We start from the raw sequence: 14,280 nt of genomic DNA, 5'->3' as shown, positions 1-14,280 counted from the left end.
TTTCTCTATCTTTCAGATTTAGAGTCAGAGAACTTTTCAGGCTGGAAAGGACCTCAGTGGATCTCCAGTCCAACCACCTGCTCAAAGCAGGATCAAGTTGCTCAGGTCCATCTCCAGTAGGGTCCTGAAAACACCCACGGGTGGAGATCCCATCCTTTCAACAAGTTCCTTTTAACAATTGTAAAAACCTGTTTCCTTACATCCTGTCTGAGCTTCCTCTGGTTTGATTTATGATGATTAACATTTGTTCTCACCTTAGTAAAGAGAGTTTATCTTCTCCAGAACTCCCGTGTAGGTACTGGGGACTGGGTCACCCTGAAGACATCCCTTTTCCAAGCTCAAACAAGCCTAGCTCGTTCAGCCTCTCCTCATAGTGCTCCAGTTCCTGATCATCTTGATGACTTCTTCTGAACCTGTTTCCGTTTCTTTCTTGTACTGGTGCCTGAAACTGGACACAGTATTCCAAATTCAATCTCATAAGCACTAAATAAATCGGAATCACTTCTCTTGATCTCATGGCAATGTTCCTGTTGATATAGTCCAGTAAGCTGCTAGTCAGGGTGCGCTGCTGACTGATGTTTAACTACTGTCCAGTAGGATCCACAGACCGTTAACAGCATACATTCTACCCAGGCAGTCAGCCCTCATCTTACAAATTTGTTTTGACATTCTCTGCTTTATAATGGCCCAATTATTTTCAATAAATTATTTTATTCTTCTACCCCTAGGCGTGTGAACTCTTGGGAAATGGGGATAGATGAGAAGTTTACCTGTTAATAAAATATCACCTATCTATACCTGGTTCGGATCAACCTTTAACTTTTTAACGCTTTCAGAGCATATTGTCTCTTGTAGCCTGCATGTAAGTCTGTCTTTGCCACAAGAACTCCCCTGCAATTAATACTATACTAGAAAGAAACAATTCTGAAGAATATGATTTGCATTATAACTAATCACATCTAGTCAGATGTAAAGCAGTAGGTTCAGTCCCATGGAAGTGGAAGGTGCTTGACAAGCACAGAGAAGTTCCTTCTAATGCTTCTTGGAGAGTAAACCCATGAAGATAAAACCTATAGATGACTAAAGATGGAATTCAGTCAGAGATTCAGACAAATTTAGGTGGTTACAGTACAGATGTGTACAGAAAAATTTGTGACTGAGAATACAAATCCTGATGCTAATCCTGTAGATATTATGAAGATTGACATCATGGTAATGAAAATGAAGTTGGGGCATTTATGAAGTGCTTGACTGGCTGGCAAGCTGAGTTTCTTCAGACAAAATGTGTTTTAATACACCAGACTGAAAGATCTGTGTTGAGGAACAAGAAATATATACAATTATTAAAAGATGGCAGAGCAGTGACTCTACAAAGGAGCAGAGGCGACAGCAATGCACAGTGACTGCTAAGATCCCAGTGCAGCACTGCAGGGGAAGGAGACAAATACAGCTTTTGGACGTACACTCCAGAGCATTGAGAGTAGCAGTAAGGAGGTGACTTTTATGTCTGTGTGCTAGGTTGGTCAGACTGACAGTCAGACTGCAGTCCTGAAGGTAGTGTTATTATTTCCTCCTCCTCTTCAGCCAGATGAGGAGGAAACCAGTACAGCTTCCTAAACTAAGAAGAGGCATTCCCAAAGTTTGTAGAAGTATGCATAAATACCAAGTTAGAATAAGGCAATGTTTCATCCTGAGACTAAATTAAAGAGTATGAAATCTATTTTCCTTTATCAAGTGTGCCCACCAAGTGGTTTTTGTCCTTCTTCCTTCTTTCCAACCAGTAGTCTTCAGTGGTGCACAAATTCAACACTGCTCACAAGGCATTGTCCCTGCTTGACAAGCCCTTTGCCATGGGTTCTTTTCCTAGAACAGTCCAATCTCCTCCTGCACTCATGCTGCAGACTTTTCCAAGGTCTCTTTCTTTCTTCCTCTGCTAGCACTTCTCTAGCTGCTCCAAGGGAAAACTGCCTCCCTCCTTCCAGCAGTCTCTGCAGCAGGCAGAACAGAGACCCAAGCAGCATTCCGTCCTCCTTCCAGGCGCTCCTTTTTAAAAAAAATATACTACGTGTAGTATTCACTCTGACAAATCATTTGAAAACAAATTATATAGACCGCTTACAACCAGTGTCTAGGAGTTCTGTTGTGTTCTGGGTTCTTCCTAGACAAACAAAATATTGAACTGCAAATGGACTGGAAAGTGAAATTACTTGTCTATAGATAAGGGGTTCCTTCTGGTTTTGGACTCTGAGCACTTGTTCAAGAGACCTTGCCTACATGGATATAAAGTCAATCAAATCAAAATACGGACAAGTCTGCAGTGTGAGTTTGCAGACATAACATTTTCTTTTTAAATTTGTTTTCAATTCTGTATACTTCTTGTTTACTGAAATATGAATATTAATATTTTTGTTCCTGTTTGTCTGGCACCTGTACTCCAAAAATCAATGTTCTACTTAGGGAAATTATTCAGCAGGTATTAATGCTTCTTCATACAACTCTATATCCATTTTCTGTGGGGTTTTATTCAATTGCAAATCGAAAACCAGTATGAAAGTGTTACCACTGCAATCACAGTTAAGTCTACTAGGTTCATAAAAGGAGACATAGAAAAAAAAAGAAAGAATTGAATTACAATAATACAAATATGAATGCATGAACAACTGAATACAAAATTGTGTAGAGTGTTGTGTGTCTGTGCGGGGAAACCAAACTTGCATTGTATCAAGGCAGTTTGCCTCAGCAGTGTAAGTGGCACAAGGTGATACAAAGAGAAACAAGAGGAAAGCATAAACAGTGGTTCTTCCAGCAGAAATAAACTTATTTCAGAGCTCAGTGAAGCCACTGTGGGTCTTTTAACTGCTTCCATGAAAGACTTCTTTAAGCATAATATGCTTCCACTTCAGCATAACATGAGCAATAAACAATACAACTAACGTGGCTTAAAATATTAAAGAAAAGCAACAGAGCAGACATGCAGTATGCTTTCTGTGAGAGCAGACAATATCGCACCAAGTGAAGAGAAGCCTTCCTTTGCTATTAAGATGCCAAATTTGAATGCCAATACTTGACTTTATTGTTTCACATTTTCTCTCAACTGAAAGTTCCCAACTACTATCCCATATTGAGAGTAACTTTTTTTTCCCCTCTGACCTTATTTCTTAGGGCAAAAAATATTTCTGCTATGCCTTCTCAGAAAACAGAGGCGGTGTTCAAGTCACTCAGACCTAAAGATGATGTCTTAAATCTCTATAGGATTTCCTGAATTTCTCTTTTCTTCCCTAGAGGGTGTTCTGGTTTATAATCATCTTTTTGTGGAGACATGGCATTTCTCATATAAAGACAAGAACTTTGAGGTAGGTAAACTAATCTCCAGGTAGCACAAGGAGTAAACTAATCCATGCAAAGTAAAAGTTATATATATATGCCATTTTTCTCAGCATCTTCACTGAGATTTGGTTAGAAGGGATTTTATCCCTGTTTCCACTCCACAATTAATTTCTGGTTCTTGTCTCTTCTCTGAAATGGCCAGAAACGTTCTTTTTGTAGGTTTCTAGTATATATTATACAGCGTCCCTACCCAGTCTCACATCATGTCCTTCAATTCATTTATATAATCCAGATTTAAACTACCTTGCTAGATCAATGCTAGCACTTAATTCAAGATGTACTTGCATCTGAGAGGATGCATATGGATGTGTAATACAACATATATTATTTTTAAACCTTGTGTTAGGTGTGTAAATGTCTCTGACTACTGCGGGTTTGTTTTAGGCTCAATAAGGAGGTTACTGAACTAAAAGAAAACCATTAAAAAACCACCACTCCCTCTCCCCCTAAAAAAAAACCCCAAACATATTGAAACAATTAATGAATCCTGACTATCACTGAGTCTATGCATTTTCCTTAGGCTCCCCAGTTTAGTGAACTTGGTCAGTATCTAGAACTGTACAATAATAAAAGTCATGTGCTTGTAAGTCTAGTGGTCTTAGGTCCTAGTGAGATGTCGATCTGATAGATAATTAATATCACACAGGACATGTACTGAAAATAATTAATTTTTCAAATCAGCCTCAGACAGCAGTCCTTCGTTTCTAACGAGTAATAGAAATCTCTGAACATGTAAAAACTATGGATTTTGCAGACTTTTACAGATTTAGTGTTGGGTTTTTTCTTTCCTTTTTTTTTTCTTTTTTTTTTTCTCCCAAACAGAACTTCCATTAAGAGTCAAAACACAGCTTCCAGCTACTCATTAACCTGTTTAATTTCCTTAGTGGAAGTCAGACTACTAATCAAAGAGAAAATTCCTCATCATTCATCTAAATGTTTCTAATTTTAAAGCCTAGCTTGACCATTTAAATGCTAGCAGACGGGAGTCAATTTGTTTGTATAAAAGGCAGCTTTGGCTTTTGTGACTGAAAATGAATGATGAAACAATTACTCTCCTAGACTACAAAACACTTATTTATAAACAAACCCCGAAGTATAGTACATTAGCACTAATGACTAAGTAATTAATTGATATCAGCACAATATGTTGGGAGAGGTCTACACTGAGACACATTATTATTAAATATTTCAGCTTTTGTCCCAATTTTAGAATTATTGTATGACCTACTGATAATAATATTTTAAATTTATACTGAAAGCACTTACAACTCTATGTTAGACAGAGTTATAACTCTGTGGGCAGACGCATCTTTCTCTATCCCAACAGGCTAGTTTATCTGTAGAGCTTGAGATAACTATGGCTGTTATCTATTAGCTGGCTCCTTAACACAAGTGACAGACACCTGCACATTAGCGATAAAGCGTCTGGGATCAACTGCCTGTTGTGAACTGTGTCAAAAGCTGTATCAGAGCCTCTCTGAGTATCAAATGCAGGAAAGAAACTTCCATTGAGGAAGGAAGATGCTACTTACCAGAAAAGTGTGGATCAAATTGTCTTCTGTATTTCATATAAGTTGAAATAACTTAGTATAGGTAAAAGTGAAATGCATTGTTTGACATTGGTGATAGAAAACTTTATTATAACTGTGCTCCACAGGTCTATAATGTGTGCATCTAATGGAGGGGTAATTATATGGCAAGCTAGACAGTAATCCCTATGCTTCTCTAGAATGCCTATGTGACAAGTTTCTCCATGCACAGTTCTCTCTCCCTACCTTGCCTTCTCCTTGGCTTCTCTCAGTTCATAAACCTTAGGACACTCTATTTGCTAATATGATTTTGGAACTGAAACCCACTCTTCTCTAACTGAGGTGGCATTTGGTGGTTACCACCCTCATCATGTACCTAGGTTTCTACCTACAACCTTCTTTACAAAACCAAACAAAATAAACCCATCTTCCTTGATGGCACAGTCTACTGAGAGGAAGCAGACATTGCTGACCAAGCCAGTCTTCAGTGCAGTAGAAATGAAATACAGAAATTACCTGGTTATTATGTTTCTTTGACTGTTAACAACCCCACAGACAATAGTGTGTTCCAGAAAGCAGCAAAACCCCAGTTTGGGAGTGCCCAGGTGCTAAGATATATGTCATCTCTGGGATGTAGGTGAATGTAGATAAGCCTGTAGACAAAAGGACATTGGTGTGTGGAGCCTGGAACTGATGGAGAAATGTTTGAATAAGTACCGTGGTGAAAGGGGAAGCCTTGAAGACTACTAAAGTTTGGTTAATCAGAATAAATGGACAGAAGAGGAGGAAGATCAGAGGAACAACAGCTTTGTTGGTACATCCATATGCAGGATAAACCTCTGGCAACAGCTATTTTTGTTTCACTAAGGACCAGCATTGTGTTTACAGTTTACCTGTTATGCCATAGAAAAGCTAAATTTGGGGTATGCTGAGGAAAGCAAATTAAGGTCTTCATTGCCACTGTCTGCCTGTCTCAGGAAGCAATTAGCTATGACCAATATGATATTTTGGGAACAGCAAAAGAACATCCTGCACTGTGCTGAACAGAATCTTGGTTTTCATTATTAATAAAAACAAGAAATGACTTTGCTGAACTCTGCTCTGGTTTTTATTAATTACAATTATTTACTGTTTGGCACAATACATAAGAGGGAGAAAAGCACTTACTTTCCTTAAATGAGTTCAGAATTGGATTATCTTGTGTCGTAAGAAAGAAAGCAGTAGACTGGAAGTATGTAATTAACTTGCACCGTGAATGATGTGGTGGAAAACAAAGGCCAGTGTAGAGCTAATGTGATGGATACAAAATAATGTGTTCTCATGCACAGCATTCTGGAGGTGTACATTATTCTCACCATTTATTGTGTTTCCTGAGTCATGGTGTTATTTGGAAAATAATTTGAACCAAAACAAAAACAGAGCCTAAATCATATGCTTCTGTGCAGGAAGGAAATCTCAGTAAAAAAGCAAATGGGATTAACCCTGCCCCCCTTCTTTGTCTAGCAATACAAAGAACATTATATGTCAAGGAGCACAGCATAGCAAACAGCCCATTTGCAGCTTAACCACTTGACAGTCCCAGGAGCAATTTTGGAGCCATCGACACAACCTCACCGGCTGCATCCCCTTGGTTTGCTTTAGTCCAGTCACTTTGTATTAACAATGTCACTCACTGTATTGCATCAGGACAGACAAAGCATGATGTTTCGTGTCATGTGAAGAAGCTGAAACAAAATGTTCCCTGAAAACAGCGGTGATTTTGCCTTTTCTTTAAATATCTCAAACCAAAATATCATCCCCATATGTAGCAATTTTTCTTCTGAGGATTCCCGTGGCAATTTTCAACTCTGCCTGTGAAGGAATCACTTCACTCATCCATTTAATGCAGCCACCTCTGGGATGGAGAGTGACAGAAAACAGGAAGCAACAGCATGGGAGTTGGAGAGGGAACTCTGGGACAAGGACATTGGGGCAGCTCTCTGCAAAACACTTCAAAATAGCCTGGGATAAACAGGGGTTTTCTTTTACTAATCCCTATCCAGAGAGACTAGCTCACTTTCTACAGCATCCTGGAATGGGAAGAGCCGATCAATTATATATACAGACAAATTATTGTAAATCTTAAACTTGTAACATCTAGGCCTCAACATATCTTTTGTGTAATTTAAAAATACCATTAAAAAAAACAACCAACCAAACAAACAAAAAACCCAAAACACATTCCAGGAGGGAGGACTTGTGAAGAAGATTTTAAACCCTAAACTTTTAAATATTGACACTTAAAATAAAAATAAGTTTAGTTGTCTAAGCATATTAGAGATACCCTGGGGTATCAAAGACATCTGCATATGACTTGCAAATATGCCACTCTAAAATGTCTTAAAAAGCACTAAATGTCTGTGTTTAAGTTATTGAATTGATCCACTATAGATACCACCAGAGGTCCAGAAGAAAATCATCCTTTTCTGAATTTCAGATAATGACTTTAGTTGTCTAAGCGTGGTTTTCATTCTGTAACTTCAGACATTACAGGTTTAGTAATTTCATCTTGTCACAGAAAGTGGAGTCATGGATAAATTTAACTGGGTATTGCATCTATCAGGCAATCCATCACAAAATGACAATGTAGTTCTTTTTTCAGAAGCTCATTCCTGTCCTAGATGTACATGCGTCCTCTTAAGCTCATTGCAGAATAAATTGATTTGTGAGCACCATCACATCTTAAGGGCCATCATAGTTGTCTCTATCAATAGGAGGAAGAAAGGAGGCCCTTATTTAGAGATTCATATAGGAGTAAGTGTTAATTCTGTTTTACCCTGTCTTGTTGTTAATTGACCTTTGAGGAAACCAAAGTAATCAACTCAGATGTAGAAACCTGCATTGCAGAGATCTTTATTTGTTCAGAGTCCTGCCCTCTGCATAAAGATGAGTAGTGGGGGCAGAAGTGATTCTTTCATCTGTTAGTTTCTTGAACAGAAAGCAACTTCCTTCTGTGTGTACACATTGCATTACAGAGGATATTTATCTATCTATCTATCTATCTATCTATCTATCTATCTATCTATCTATCATCTATCTATCTATCTATTTATATATTTGTTTATGTATTAAGTGGGAACACTTTCACTATTAAAAATAAAATTAAAAAAGTGGAACCAGCAAACATTTTATAGAATAGACTGGTCTGTTTCCTTTGGAAGGGACCTACAACAATGAGCTAATCCAACTACCTGACCAATTCAGGGCTGACAAAAAGCTAAAACATGTTATTAAGGGCATTGTCCAAATGTCTGTTAAACACTGACAGGCTTGAGCACTGACCACCTCTCTAGGAAGCCTGTTCCAGTGTTTTACAACACTCTGAGTAAAGAAACGCTTCCTAATGTCCAGTCCAAACATCACCTGGTGCAGCTTCGAACCATTCCCATGTGTCCTCTCACTGGATATCAGGGAGAACAGATCAGTACCTCCCTTTCTACTTTCATTCCTCAGGAAGCTGTAGAGAGCTATGAGGTTTCCCTCAACCTTCTTTTCTCCGAACTAGACAAGACCAAAGTCCTTTACTGCTCCTCATAGGACATTCTTTCCAACCCTTTCACCAGCTGAGTTGCCCTCTGCTGGACACATTCAAGGACCTTCACATCCTTCTTGAAGGAAAGTGTTGTTCTAAAAACATTATAAAGCACTCAGAAGATATTTTTCAGACACTGACATGAATCTCCAAATTGTGTGTGAACCAAAAGACACGCACCAAAAAAAAAAAAAAAAAAAAAAAAAAAAAAATTACTGAAATACACACAGGAGCTATCAACATACCAAATATAAACTGTGAGAACTGAAGCCATTCAAAATGAGAAGCAGCAGATTTATTAGCATACAGGACCCATACAAGAGGTAAACAAGAGGGGTAGTTCTCAATCTCTCCTTTCTTTCTTCTTTTATAAAATTAACAAGTTTTAAGCTGGCTCATCTGCTGTGAAGCAGATGAGGTGGAGCAGATAACCATGCACTGGTTTCTTCTCTCCAATTCTTATTCAACAAGAATTTTTTTTGTTTCTGAGACAAGAAGTTCTCAGTATAACACTGCTGTTACCTTGGTATTATAAATAAAATCCAAGCCCCAAAATGCAAAGGGTGCATCCTTCCTGTCTTGTTAGATTTGAGCCATGGATGACACTATTTTGATAAAAAGAGGCAGTTCTGTGCTAGACTTCAACAAACATTACAACTTTCACACTGAACCCTTATCAAAATACCCCCTCAGGAAAAAAAAAAAAAAAAAAAAAAAAAAAAAAAAAAAAAAAAAAAAATTAAAAAAAATAAATTCCCCCCAAAATAAACAGGAGATTTCTACTGCTGCTCCAGATTTTGTTTACATTTTTCATTTGCAACAGAAAGTAGAAGACAAACAAAAGAGAGAAATTCTGACAAGGACAGTGCAAGTCATTCTCATTAATAGTATGTTCCCATTTTCTGGGTGCAAAAGTTGGGTGTTTTGTTCCATGTTTTTCCAGACCTTCCCTCCGAAATAGTCAAGGTTTGACAGTCTGTGCAGGCAACAGGCACCAGGCAGTCAGCAGCAGGGTCATGTTAAAAGAGGCCTCTGGAAGTCACAGAAACAATCCCAGTTCCTTCCTCCTCCTCTGCCTGGGCCGCCTTTGGCCCTTGCTCCAACCTGGTTTCCCCCGGGCGCCCCCAGCTCGGCTGAGGGGCTCAGCTGTGTCCTGGCTGGGGCCGCTGGAGCCGCCTGGGACCGCCTGGGACCGGCTGTGTCCGGCACGGGGCAGCCCCGGCCTCTCCCCCGGCCCCTGGCAGCGCCTGGGCACAGACACCAGATCCAGTTCAGAAAACTGATGTCAGAAACCAGTGGCCTTTGCTCTGAGCAGGTCTAACAACTGTGTACCCCTTCCACTGGCTGCCCCTTTCCCTGTCTCTACACATAAATCATTCGCCGTTGCCTTCAAAGCTCTTCAGAGTATGTCTACACCTATAGGACAACATTCATCTGGTATTGTTAGGACTTTGGCAGTTCATACTGTACAGCCTCCTTTATTTTACCCTTAGCTTTCCAGAGAGGCAATGTAGTGCTTTCAGCCATACCCCACCTCAAGCTGTGGATCAGCCGATGAGGTAAACCTCATCAAAGTCAATCAATTTAGCTTATTGTGGCGTGTGTGAAATGAAAGAGGCGCCGTGCTCAGACAGCCTATTTGTGAAGAGCACGTACGGAGGGCAGCATAAACCTTTAATGAGTGGCAGAAAATACAGGAAAATGCACCCAGATTTCTTTTGCTTGTTATGGCCTTAACCACATCCTTGGGGAAAACACAGGGCTGTACTCTGGATTTAAAGATCAGGCCTGAAAATGTGTACATAGACAAGTAGTCTCTTGCCTTCCTTGGTACCACTTAGCAAATAGTTAGCCCTTACAACCTAGAAGGAGGTTTTCCACACCAGCTTTTCAGAGAAGGATGAACAGTCTTTACACTGGAGATTTGGACTGTTGTAAGAAGCTGAGTAAAATTAAAGTCTTGAGCTCTCTCCCTTTCTCATAAAAATGTATATTGTCTATATAAAGATCAGAGATCCAGATAGTTCGTTTTCCTCCCCATTTCATTAATAAATACTTGGAATGAGACAGTCTCAAAACCTTGAACACAAGGAAACATTGTCTGTCAATCTGTATACATTAGAACAGTTTTTATTCTCTGGACAAATGTTCCTCTTGCATTTGTAGAAGCAAACGTGGAGTGAGAGCATGAGAAAAAAAAAAAAAAAAAGAGCCTTTGCCTTAAGGATCGGGATTGGGCTGCTTGCTAATGTTGCTTTTCATTTACTTAATTACCATCATGGCTCAAACTGGGTCACGGACTGCATGTCAGTACAGTGCACTGATGGCACTGTGTGTCTGGTTCCTTTGTTTTCTTCCATTACCCACGGTTCCCTCCAAGCCTTATAATGAATATTTGTCCAAACCAGCAGATTGACATCTTGTTTCAACAAAACTTTAAATATCTAATAATAGAACTTGATTTATAAGATGAACTGACCTTGGATTTTTCTGTAACCTGTGAAGGACGGATTCCTCCAGAAGGGTTTTTCTTTCCCTTCGCTATAAAAGGAATGTAGAATAACTAGATCTGCATTTATGTTCTTCAGTTCAGTAAAAAGTAATGAAAGGTAGATTGGAAGGAAACTGTGGAGGTCTCTATCTCAACTCCTCCATCAAAGCAAGGTTAACTCCAAAGTTAAGTGAGGTTGCAGATAATATTGTCCAGTCTGGTTCTAAAAATCTGCAAAGATGGAGATGCCACACTCTCTCAGGGCAACCCTTTCCCATACTTCATAGTTCTCCTGGAAGTAAAAACTCTCCTCATTTCCAATCAAAATTTCCTTTCTTGAAGTTTCTGACCCCTGCCTCTAATCCTCCCAAATACCTCTAAGAAGAGCTTGGATCTGTCTTCCTTAAAAGCTTCATTTATGTAATGATGGGAGCCCTTACAGACACCTTTACCCTTCTCTTCTCTAGGCTGAATAATTCCATTTCCTTCAGCCTGTCTTTAGATGCGATGCGCTGTAGGCTCCTGATCTTCTTAGTGGCCCTCCACTGACCTGACACTGGCTTGTTCACAAAAATAATGATAATTAGTAGCATAAGATCACTCCAAAGGACTATTCAGCAACTCCCTAGATGCAGGCAAGTTCAATGGTATGCAGGGAAACTAGTATTTGCAACTGTATAGTTTCTTTCATTTCTAAGCTATGGTTCAGTACCAGTCAAATTCTGTGAAAATCACTGCTTTTCAGAATCACACTAGGACAGTGTTGACAAGACCATCTAGTTTATCCTCCAGCAAAATGATGCCTTAACATTTCCAAAATGATTCTTGCTAAAAAAGACAAAATCCAACCAAAACCTAGAGAACCTACTTTAAGAAGATCTTCAAAATGCAACAGAGCTAGAGAGCTCTAAACACTTTGCATAAATCCTTTATGTATCTCTAATCTTTCACCATAGGTATACCTGTCCAACCAGTCAGTATTAAAAATGCAAAGGATGAATGATCAGAAAAAATCCCTACATCTGTGCAAGAATTTTTTAATTGCTGCTAAAGAAATGTAGAGGAAGCGCCCTCAAAACAGATGATGCAATGTAAGTCAAGTATGATGTTGCTAACTGTCTTCCATCCTGGGTCTAGTCTTGAAAGTCATGGTTATCCAAACAAGCTTTCATTATCCATTCTGTTCCACTGCATTTTTAGATTTAAAGGTATAAGAATGAGTTGATAGAATACAAGTTGTGATTCTCAAGCTTCAGTTAAGATTAGAATTAATTCCTCAGTAAAAACAAGCAACACTGTTTTATAATAGAATTAGAAAAATTCATGAAGAAAAATGCATTGCAAAATAAAACGGTGGCTACCAGAATATTCAAGTCTACATATTTTGATTTTTCATATTAGTAGAAAGAGGTTGTCTCATATGTGTGTGTGTAAAAAAAAAATATATTTTAAAATTTATAAAATATATAAATATATTGTCAGATCTTTAAAATCATTTAGAAAGAAAATAATATGCAATGATTTCTATTTCTTTATATGACTTGTGAGTAGTGATTCTAGCATTTTTTTTATTATTTACACATGGGAGAATACTTTTACATATGACTTTGAGCTACACACATGCAGACATGTACTGACATAGACATGCACACACATAAAGACAGACTCCATCAAAGAACTGAACAAATTGCATTATCTCTCTGTCTCTTTTGGATCTCAATGTCAACAAATAGAAACTCAATTATTAGTATGCAGACAAATTTCCCTAAATTACACCTTTAGCCATTTTTATGACAATGCTGACAGTGTTATTACTGAGTAGAAGAGAACACCTTGCTGAACAGTATTTTCCTGCTTTTAGTATGAAACAAAAACAAAAGCTAGAAGAAAAAAAAAGCTTTTTTTTTTTTTTTTTTTTTTTTTTTTGCAAATATCTCATGGTTTTCTATAGTAATGGTACCATTAAATGCCTTGAGATTATTTGTAAGAGAAAAGTGTTACCTTGAGATTAAGACATAAAGTACTAAATGCATTTTTAGGAACAGAGAAGATTTCTCTGTAAAGAAGTTAAATGTTCCAAAGAAAGCTTTGTTTATTCGAAAGGTTTTATGGTTGTGCTGTTTTCTTCACTTAGCACCTTAATTCTCCCCAACCATACGGCTGTCCAGATGTTTAAAATAAAAAGCCCATTTGGGTATTATCAGAGATTACTGAGAAAAGATATACAGACATGATGTTTAGCTATGCAACATAAATTCTCAGAGTGTGTAGTACCCAATAAACAGCATACCCTAGATCTGATGAAACTGAACCCATAAATCATAAAAACTAGACAAAGGTCTCATAATACAATTTACCTCTAGCCAGATGCCATCTGAAAAGAATCTACTAGCCAGGGTGATAATACTTTTTTTTTTTTTTTTTTTTTTTTTTTTTTTTTTTTTTTTTTTTCCTTCTCACAAAGATATTATAGGGAAATGTGTTTACCAGGGGTGAATATGTTTCCGCCCAACCCAGATGCACTTTTCAGATGTTCTTGTTGCTTGTAATGCCTTGAGAATAGGCTTGCCTAATATCTAAAATACATACATTCTCCTTATTGCCTGAATCTTTCATCTCCTCTCCTCCGGGCTTGCCTAATATGCTCACCAAGCTATTATTGTTTTGCTACAGATAGCTTGGCCCACTTGCCGAGTTTCATTTGCTGTCACACAGTCACAAATTACAGCATTTACTTTACGCTACCTCCATTCCAAAGTATCAGTTTGTGCTTGGTGAACTGGAGAACATGTTGATGGATCAAGGTGCATTTGCGCTAATCCATCACAACTTGATTCTCCAAAGAATGCAGCACAGTAGTAGTCTGTGGCATTTCGTTTCCATTTTAATTTGCTTATGCTGTTTTCTAGTAATTGTTTGCTATCCCAGGCTTTGTTTCAGTCACAGCAGTTTGCTCTCACTTTTCATCCTTGGCTTTTGACAGATCATAAAAAATAAGTAAAGAAAAAAAAAAAAAAAGACAACAGACGGAAAAGTGATGTTTGTTTTTTACTTTTTACCTTCATAAACAAATCTTTTAAGCTAGCCAGATTTTCTGCAGGTGTAAATCACTCTAGCTCCACTGGGCACACCATTTTATGCCAGCTGAGGCTGTAATACAATGCTTCTAAAATGCCAGTGATGTAGCTGTTGTCTAGACTTCAGTTTCAGACATGGACTCACATCTCCTGAAACAATCAACAGCACCATGTTATCTATATTCACCAACAAATTGAGTATTCTGCTTCCAATCCTTTCAAAAA

The sequence above is a fragment of the Athene cunicularia genome (genome assembly GCF_003259725.1).
Source record: "Athene cunicularia isolate RWA chromosome 2 unlocalized genomic scaffold, athCun1 chr2_part1, whole genome shotgun sequence".
NCBI classification, from domain to species: domain Eukaryota; kingdom Metazoa; phylum Chordata; class Aves; order Strigiformes; family Strigidae; genus Athene; species Athene cunicularia.
The sequence above is the reverse complement of the archived record's forward strand: the minus strand, read 5'-3'. Positions refer to the sequence as shown.